Raw genomic sequence first — 11,210 nt, forward strand, 5'->3', positions numbered from 1 at the left:
AGTGGCAGATAGGATGCCTTACTTATGGAAAAATTCTCCTGAAGCCAAGGCACTGTAAAAAATGAAGGATGGATGTTGTTGGGAGACAATCTTCTGTGGGTCTCATGCATTTCTGTATGGGCCACATGCCCTTTGGAGGTTGAAGGAGAGAATCTGTTCTTTGCCTCTTCCAGCTGTTGGTAACTATTAGCATTATTTGACTTGTGGTCACTTCCCTCCAATCTCTATCTCCATGAGCACATTGCCTTCTCCTTCTCCTCCTCTATATGAATGCTCCCTCTGCCTCTATCTTATAAAACATGTGTTACTTACACATGTAAACAATATGTAAATAATATGAATAATAAATAACAGAATTAACATTTATTTGTTATTGCAGTTATGGTCCACCAGAATAATGCAGGGTAATGTCCACATTGCAAGATTTTTAACTTAATCACATCTGTGAATGCATACACTTTTGTCCAAATAAGGTAATATTTACAAGTTCCAGAGGTTAGGACTTGTCTTCAGTGGCTATTATTTAACCTCCTATAGCGGATATTGTAGTTATTGTAGTTATATTGTAGTTTCACTTAAAGATCAACTCAGATGATATAGGTGAAACACTTGGCCAACTCTTAAATATTCTAGAAATATAAGGTGTATTTTAAATTGCCTATCCATTGCTAACATGTACTATTTTCATGGCTAATTCAATCTTCACTTTATATGATTTCACATACAAAGTCCATGATAAATTAGTAAATTATACATCTGCATTAGGAGATTATTATAATTAGTATACATCCACCATCTCCATCTCATTCAGAACCTTTTGTCAGATCTGAAATACACTGGTTAGATAACTATAAGTCTGGAATTTGGAACTCATAGATATTGGAACATAAGATTAATCAAACTCAAGATGTGGTCCTCGTAGTATTACTCTCCAGGTACTAGGTTACCAACCACTACAATTCAATCTAAGCAATGTCCCCAAATATATCCACTACTGAGTGTGACTTGGATTAAATTAGGTTTCAGCAGTACTTTATCCTAAGCATAGTTATCTTTGTCTCTAGTTCATATTAAAGAGGGGAGGATATGACCAATCATTTTAAAGTTCACCTTGCACTTAAACTAGTTCTCAGTTCATGCTTTTATTACTAAGAAAAAACATGATGCTTTCATTGCATTCCTAGATGCTACAAGGTTTTGTAGAACTTAGTATCTATTTTTTATATTTGGGAATGGATGTTTAGTCCCTAAACTTTCTTCCCAGTTAAAGGGAGAAGAAAGTTCTCAATGCTGAGACTTTGGAATCTTTAGCAGGACAGCCATGTTAAAGCATACTTTAAAATATCTTGCCACTCTCTTTACAGGAATACTGTGTAGGAAAGGAGATAATGCCTTAACTATTTTACATGGTTTCTTTAGTATTAAATGATAAAGAGAATAATACAAGAAATAACAGACACATTAATTCAAGCCTTTTAGAATAAAATCCCATGAATTCAACATCATTGGCGCCAAATTACAATAGACATAAGAAATTTGTTGGGTCAAACACTTGAAGATTGATAAACTTAACTCTTGTGTAACTAACTGCTTTTTCTGAATTCTTCCTCTTGATGTTAAATAAAAATAGCAATAACCTTAGTGCAGTGGTTCTCAACTACCCATTCAGTCAGAATGGGTTGAGATTTTTTAAAACCACAGCATAGTTGAATTCAACAGCACCATCAATTAACTAGATATATTAACAACTATAGACTGCTCCATCCACCAACAGCGGAATACACATTCTTCTCAAATTCACAGGGAACATTCATCAAGATAGACCACATTCTGGGCCATTAAACACATATTAATGAATTTAAAGGAATAAAAATCGTACAACATCGGTTCACAGTACACAATGGAATAAAACTAGAAATCAATAATAGAAAGATAACTGGAAACATCTCAAAATATATAGAGACTAAACAGCACACTTCTAAATAACAATTGGTCAAAGAAGAAATATCAAGAAAAATTAATGAGAACTAAACGAACATAAAACACATCAAAATTAGTGGGCTGCAGTGAAAGCAGTGCTCAGCGGAAAATGTATAGCATTGAGTGCATATAGTCAAAAAGAAGTTAGATATAAAATCAATAATCTAAGTTTCCAACTTCAGATACTAGAATAACTAAGAAAAAATAGAGAGAGGACACAAATCACTAATATCATAAGTGAACATCACTTCAGACCCAATAGACTTTAAAAGGATAACAAAAAACTACTATGAACAACTCTATGCTCACAAATTTGACAATCCAGACAAAATGGATAAATTCCTTGAAAGATTCAATGCAAAAACTCATATGAGAAGAAACAGATGATCTGAATTGGTCTATATCTATTAAAGAAGTGAATTAATAATTAATAACCTTCCAAAACAGAAAGCATAAGGCCCACATGGGTTCACTGGTGAATTCTACCAAACATTTAAAGAAGAAATTATACCAGTTCTCTACCATATCTTTCAGAGGATAAAAGAGAGAATACTTACTTCCTAACTCATTCTTTGAGACCTGTTATCACTCTAATACTAAAACCAGTCCATGTTATTACAATGAAAGAAAACCACAAACCAATATCTCTCATGAACACAGATGCAAAAATCCTCAACAAGATATAACAAATAGAAGCCAATAATGTATAAAAATTATTTTACACCATGAACAATTGGGATTTATTCCAGTATACAAGGCTGGTTCAACATTCAAAAAGCAGTTAATGTTGCCTTCAGATGTGATAATGTGTCATAGATAGTTTTGGGGTGTGTATGGCCCTACATTAATCATGAAGATCGTGAGCAGGGGTTAAGAAGTTATTTTCTGTGTGAATCGGAATTTTATTGATTCTATGCCATCAAAACAAGAGGCAGAATTAAATGCTGCTGTTGGTCAGTTTGCAGCTGCTATCTCTAACCCCAGATTTCTGATGTGTGTCTCAAAGCACCTAGTTCTGAATATCATTTTAATAGGTTACAAAATATAGATGTGAACTTACAAAATAAAGAAATATGAATAAAAAAATCACATCCATAGGCTAAAAAAGAAAAATCACATCATCATATCAACAGATGAAGAAAAAACATTTGACAAAATCCAACATCCATTCATAATAAAAACTCTCAGGAAACTAGGAATACATGGAAAATAACATAAGAGAAAACGTATATGACCTTAGTCACAGTGATAACTTTTAGATACAACATCAAAAGCGCGATCCATGAGAGAAATAATTGATAAGCTGGACTTTGTTAAAACTAAAAATATCTTCTCTGTGAAAGATACTCAAGAAAATGAAATGACAAGCCACAGACTAGGAGAAAAATCTTTGCAAAAGACATATCTGGTAAATGACTATTATCCAAAATATACAAATATCTCTTAATACTCAACAATAAGAAAACAAACAACCTGATTAAAAAATGGGCCAAAGGTCTTAGCAGACACCTAAACAAAGAAGATATACAGATGGCAAGTAAGCATATGAAAAACTGTTCCCATTATGTGTTGTCAGGAAAATACAAATTAAAACAAAAATGAAACACCACTACACATGTATTAGAATGGCCAAAATCCAGAACACTGAGAACATCAAATGCTAGTAAGTATGTGAAGCAACGGGAACTCTCATTATTGCTGGTAGGGATGCAAAATGGCACAGTTACTTTGGAAGACAGTTTGGTGGTTTCTTACTAAGTTAACATATAATTACCACATGATCTAGCAATCATGCTCCTTATTACTTACCTAAATGAGTTGAAAACTTATGTCTACACCAAAACTTACAGACAGATGACTATAGCAGTTTTATTTATAATTGCCAAAAGTTGGAAGCAACCAAGATGTCCTTCAGTAGGTAAACGGATAAAACAATTTTTTATATCCATTAAATGGAATATGATTTATCACTAAAAAGAAATGTACTAGCAAGCCATGAAAGACATGGAGGGACTTTAAATATATATTACTAAGTGAAAGTAGCCAATTTGAAAAGGCTACACACTGTATCATTTCAACTATATAACATTCTGAAAAAGGCAAAACTATGGGGACAGTAGATGGAGGGAAAGAAGGATGAATAGGTGAAGTACAGAGGAATTTTTTTAAAGGTATAAATATAGATAAATAAATAAATATAATAATTTCTAAAAATTAGTCTATTAATATAAAGAAAAGGAAGAAGAGGAGGAGGAAGAAAGAGGAGAAGAAGGAAGATGAAGAAAAAAAAGAGATTTAAATCATGTAAGAAGAACTCAACACACTGTTGCTGGTTCTGTAGATGAAAGGAACAAGGGGCCTAAAATTATGAAATCCTACAATTGTCAAGAACTGAGTTTTGTCAACAACCTGAATGAGCTTGGAAGTGGATTCTTACCCAGAGCCTCTAGCATTTGCCTAGGCCAGCTGACACCTTGATTTTGCCCTTGTAAGGCCCTAACCCATTGAGCCATGCTGTGCCCAGTTCTGACCTACAGAACTGTGAGATAACAGATGGCCACTGAATTTGTGGTAATTTGTTACACAGCAATAGAATTCTAATACAATTCTCAAATTTTTCTAAGCAGGTGCCATTATAACCATTTCATAACCGAGGGAACTGAGGCCCAGGAAAGTTATAATCAAATCCATATAGAAACTGAATACTAGAATGAGCATGTTCTATCATTCTAAGCTACCAAGGGGTCAAATTGGATATCTATTTAGTTTTCTACCAAAAGATTTTGCCGAGGGAATATTAGAGCTAAAACATTTCTAGAGAAAAATTAGTTTGAACCCTGTCGATTCAAAGTATATGGTGAGTTAGACATTTTTTGTATGTTTCTCACTGTGCATAAAGTTTAAAATCAAGGAAGTAACCTGGAAATTTATTGGGTGGGCCAAAAAGTGCCTTCAGTTTTTTAAGTAAAAATAAAAGACACATTTTTCATTTTCACCAAGAACTTTATTGAACAATGCAGTCACCCTTTTGTTCCACTACCTTCTGCCATTTTTCAAGCAACTTCATAATTCCATCTTCCCAAAACTTTTTATCTTTTGAGCAAAGAACTGTTCCAGGTGCCTTTTACAGTCTTCCAGGGAATTGAATTTTTTTCCATTAAGAGAATTTTGTAAAGACTAAAATAAATGAATATCCTAAGGTGCAATGTCTGGTGAATACGGTGGATGAATCAGAACTTCCCAGCCAAGCTGTAACAACAGTTTTTGCCTGGTCATCAAAGAAACATGTCGTCTTGTGTTATCCTGATAGAAGATTATGCATTTTCTGTTGACTAATTCTGGACACTTTTTGTCGAGTTCCGCTTTCAGTTGGTCTAATTGGGAGCAGTACTTGTTGGAATTAATTGTTTGGTTTTCCAGAAGGAGCTCATAATAGACGACTCCCTTCCAATCCCACCATATACACAACATCACCTTCTTTGGATGAAGACTGGCCTTTGGTGTGGTTGGTGGTGGTTCATTTCGCTTGCCCCACGATCTCTTCCGTTCCACATTGCTGTACAGTATCCACTGTTCATCACCTGTCACAATTTGTTTTAAAAAAGGAACCTTTTCATTACAATGAGAAATCTCCAGCACGAAACTTTGCAAACCACTTTTTTCTTTTTCTTTTTTTTAATTTATTTATGGCTGTGTTGGGTCTTCGTTTCTGTGCGAGGGCTTTCTCTAGTTGTGGCAAGCAGGGGCCACTCTTCATTGCGGTGCGCGGGCCTCTCACTATCGCGGCCTCTCTTGTTGCGGAGCACAGGCAACAGACGCGCAGGCTCAGCAATTGTGGCTCACGGGCCTAGTCGCTCCGCGGCATGTGGGATCTTCCCAGACCAGGGCTCGAACCCGTGTCCCCTGCACTGGCAGGCAGATTCTCAACCACTGCGCCACCAGGGAAGCCCCTGCAAACCACTTTTGATACGTTCGATCAGTCACAGCACCTTCTCCATACACCGCACAAATCTTTTTGTGCATTTCAGTTGCATTTTTACCTTTCCTTAAATAATAAAGCATAATATGCCAAAATGTTGCTTTTTTCTTCCATCTTCAATATTAAAATGGCTACACAAAAATTCACCAATTTTGATACGTCTTTTTTTAAATGCACGCTGATATGACAGCTGTCACATACAGTCTCACAAAATTGTTTCGAATGAAGTTAAAGATAACTAAGTGCTACTAGAGCCATCTTATGGAAAAAAATGTACAAACCTTTTGGCTCACCCAATAATATTACGAGACATTAATTCTACAGTGTTAGTTACTTGAACATTTTTTTTATTAACTCAGTTCATTTTACTAACACTAATTTATATTTTAGTTGTTGAAACTAGTAAGCCAGAAAGTTATAAACTTTCTTCTAAAATATCTTATAATTTAAATTCCTCCAGCGTTCTTCTTTTTCTTTTGCTCTTTATTTGGAATCAAGTATTATTATGTGGAATTTAAATTAGATCTTTTTTGTGCATTTAATATTTCTAAGTAAACAAGTTCTTAGAAAGGAAGATTTTTAAAGAGTTGAGATAATCAGTTTAGCATCATAAGAAGGCTGGGTAAAGGACACTGATTTAAAATTAAGAACAAAATAAAAGACAATTTTAATGATTCAGGGGAAATTTACTTGCGTGTTCCAGGTTAAACACAATTTGGCTCACATAATCAGGATAGTTGTCTCTATTTTTCATGTAATATGACAGTGTATTTCTCTAGAGAACCTTTATTATACCCTTTGAGAACTGCGTCATTTGCTTTTGTCCTTTTACCATACAGGAAAATTGACCTAACTTAATCTTTAAAATGTATTCCAATCTGGTCATTTTAACGACTAAATAAATATCAGGAAATTATCTTATATAAACAGATAATCCAATTGACTTAATCATGACATCTGATTAATCTTTACACATTCCAAAACATTGCGTTTTGTGTACAATCCTCATGAAGCCATTGAGGATTCATTAAATCATAAAGAAACATAAAATAATCTGAAATATAGCACAGATAAGTGTTTTCAGAACTGTGGTCCATAGGTTACTCATCTTGGAAGACACTTAGGTAAAAGAATTGAAAATGGCTCATTATCAAGTAAATTTAGGAAATGCATTAAAACACTAAATATTCTGAGATATTTCTAGGGAGAGATAACTATTTAATTTTAACTCAGTATTTCCCAAACTTATTTTACCTTAGGAAGCTTTTACCCAAATACCTGTATTAACTAAAGTTTCATGGAAAGGTATTTTTGAAACATTGGCATAGAGTAATTCCTGGAACATAAAATGTGTCTTGGAAGATAGAGTGATATAGAGGACAAAAGCAGATTCTATTGCCAACACAATGGCTCTGAAACTAGGCTCCAACACACGCTACCTATATGAAATTATTTAGAGATTTGGAGGTCCACAGTTTCCTTACTGGTTAAATGGGGTCAATAAGGAAAAGCATGGTATGTTAAGATTAGAGGATCTAGAGCTGGAACATCTGGGTTTGGATTCTTATTTCTCCACACACTAGTTGTGTGTTCTCAGCCAAGGTATTTACCCTATTTGAACCTCATGGATAATCCTAGTACCTACCTTAGAAGAACACTGGGTTAAATTTTTAAATATATGTGGAGGACTTAAACAAATACTTGGGAAAAATAAGTGTTCAGTAATAATACCTAGTATCATAATAGTTTACATGGCTGTTATGATGATTAAATGAGACTATTTAGGAAATGTTTAGAAGAATGCCTGACATGGTTTGAACTCCAGATATCTTTGCTCCTCCTCTCTTCCTCTTCATTGGTATTGATTCTTCCTTCTTTTCTAAGGTAAGTTTTGATCCACTTTGGAGTTTCTGAAGTATAATTATTCTTTTGGATGATACCTTGTTTCCAAATAATTTGGAGTAAGCAAACATGTGGAAATCAGGTCAAAGTAAAACTGAGGGTGTGAAAGCAAAACTAAATCAGGAACTATTAGAATATATAAGTAATCCATCCCATAGGTTGCTGGAAATAGGTAAGTAATTTTCTCTTAGTTTCTTAGAAGCCAAAGTAAAAAGGTGAACAAGCTTAGTTTACCTGTTAAAGTAATATTTTTTTTCTAGTACTGAGACCTAAAAAATGTTTCCTATGTGTTTGAAAAAGGACACTTCTGTGTGAAACGCGACAGCATTTTCTTAAATGCAAGGTGATAACATAGTCACACAATTCAGCCAAAGAAATTTTCCACAAGCCTTCCTGATGGTTCAGGAAAACTAAAACAACCAATTAAATAATTAAACAATTATAAGATGACCTAGTGAAATGAGTGGACACACTCACTGATAATGACTTTAAACATTCAGAGTCAGAGGTTCTATTTTGTGCTAAAGCCTGGAGTGCAGCTAAATTCTGCTGCCAACAGAGAGCAAAACCATACTCTGTGAGTAAAGAAAACAGTGACACCCTTGTATATGCACAATGTGATCCGATATCTGATGAAATAGTCTACACAGTCTCTGCACTAAGCCTCAGACATGTTTGAGGTTTTCTTCAGAAAATGGTCAAGTCTATTACAATACAGATAAAATGGCCAAAGTATTTGCCCATAGATCAATCTCAATTATTTTTGTCTAGGAAAATGTCAAAGTAATTATTACCAATTGACAAATTAACATTTAAAAACTCTCAGTAAAGCACCCCACCAGTATTTATTATTCATTAATATGGATTCTTGGATCATACTTTCATTTAGATTAATTACAAATGACCTCTGTAAAAAGAAGTTGGAAATAAGCTGGTTAGATATTATTGTTGTATGCACAACATGATTTAATTTTAGAATAATGTTTTTTCTTTTTTTTTCTTTTTTTAGTTTTAACATCTTTATTAAATCTAATAACTTTCATAAAGAGCCTGGCACACCTTAGGGAATCATGAGCTTATTAAATATTAGCTAACCTCATTCTATGACCAAATCTCTCTTTTCCTGTTGCACTAATATTTATTTTATCAATTGTTATTATCTTTTTTTAACATCTTTATTGGAGTATAATTGCTTTACAATGGTGTGTTAGTTTCTGCTTTATAACAAACTGAATCAGCTGTACATATACATATATCGTCATATCTCCTCCCTCTTGCGTCTCCCTCCCTCCCACCCTCCCCATCCCATCCCTCTAGGTGGACACAAAGCACCGAGCTGATCTCCCTGTGCTCTGCAGCTGCTTCCCACTAGCTATCTATTTTACATTTGGTAGTGCCTATATGTCCATGCCACTCTCTCACTTCGTCCCAGCTTACCCTTCCCCCTCCCCATGTCCTCAAGTCCATTCTCTACGTCTGCGTCTTTATAGAATAATTTCTTTTAACCATTGTTCTGACAATATTTTGTGGCTAGACACTTTGAAGTTGTATCTATTAAGAGACAATTAAATCATATCATTAGTATGAAAAAAATATATAGCAGTCCCTATTCAAAGCAGGAGCGCATGGATCCAAATCTTTCAGGAGCAGTTATGAGCCATTAAGGTACAAGTTTAAGAGAAACGGGTTATGACATATCTTTGTTTTATACCACTGGAATTTGTTAACTTATCACCAAGTGACCATTTCTATACACTTTGATCTCACTGTATTAAGATGCAGGCTCAGTTTGAGCAAGAATAAACAGGGGAATATTTCTTTTATAATATTTCTATTCCAATTGAAAACAGTAAAATTCAAAAATGTTTAAGAACACATTAAATATTATCATGAAAACTTATAATTTTGATAGATTGGAACATTTGCAAATTTATTAGGGAGGTTCTTAAATGTCATAATGATAGTAAAAACAGTAATAACAGTGATGTTAATATAATAAGAGCACATTTTAATATTCAGTGTTTGTTATAAGGTCTTTCAGTATACCACAGAAAGTAATGTTACCACACTTGGATTCCTTTTCTCTATAAAACACAAGCTGTTCATTTTAACATATAGTTTAATTTCCATTCTGAGTAAATGAAATTCTTAACCAGGAAATATTGCGATCATTAATGTAGCATAATTAAAAAATGATTTCCTTTAAAAGCTACAGTGTGGATAGATAACATATAATTTGAAATTAATTTTAAAGGGAGTATAACAGATACACCAAATCACGGTGGGTTTAATATGGATGGGAAATTGATAGTAAGATATCAGATATGCATTCATTTGCAATCCCCAAAATATACTATAGGTCATTGGTATCAGGGAGCAAAACTCAGCTTTACTCAGTCATTGAAAGAGGTGAGAACTATCTCCTTATATCTTATTCTTTTGAGCATCTCCAAATGGATAGCAGTCAGAGGTGCCATACTTAAATTTATGGTCAAGCATCTGACATCCTTGTCAACAAAGGAAAGAACATACTTTGCATTAATAGGAAGAAAATAATAATGACACATAAATGGATAAATGCTGAAGAGGAGACTGAGGTTGAAGAGGAAATTCTGGCTACGTCTCCACAGAATGTCATTAGGTTCACTGCATTATTACTTTGTAGTTACACTTGATTTGACTACCTAGATTGTTTTATTAATCAGGGCACCTAATTAAAAAATACATCAATTGTGTTTGAACATAGCCCTTTGTTGAATAGAAAGATCACTTTACTTTTTTACTTGAGGCTATTCTTTATAGTACTATTATTGCTAAATGTTTTTAAAGTAAACATGTCATGATATCATTTACTTTTCTTGTTTGTTTTTAAGTCAACAGGTAATCATCAAAATCTAACTGTGATGAGAATAAAGGCACAGAAACATTAAAGCCTCCTAGAAGAAAACAATCTCATTTTGCAGACATGACATAAACCTATGAAACAATCATAATCTGCCTTGTGTCAATACTTAATGAAGTGCTAAAACAAATTCTACAGACAGTAAAAGCCAAAAAACATTCCAGTGGGAGAGATCACTGAAGGATGGAATAAAAAAAAAAAGCCTAATGAAGGAGGTGAGACTGGGTGTTAAGTTACGGTTGGCATTTGGATAGGCTAAGGAAAGGGCAAAATGTTTTAGGGAAGATAAAGCCCTGAGATCAAGACTGTGTGAAAGCACAAACTGAGATCTGTGTCTAGCTGGAACCTACAGTGTGTACCAAGAGAGGAACAGAAGAGATGTTTCGATAGATAGGAACAAGTCAGACTGGAGGAGGGAGGATGAGATTCAACAACGAGATAGAAAGT

This window comes from Balaenoptera borealis, assembly GCF_965194805.1.
Source record: "Balaenoptera borealis genome assembly, chromosome: 7".
NCBI lineage: Eukaryota > Metazoa > Chordata > Mammalia > Artiodactyla > Balaenopteridae > Balaenoptera > Balaenoptera borealis.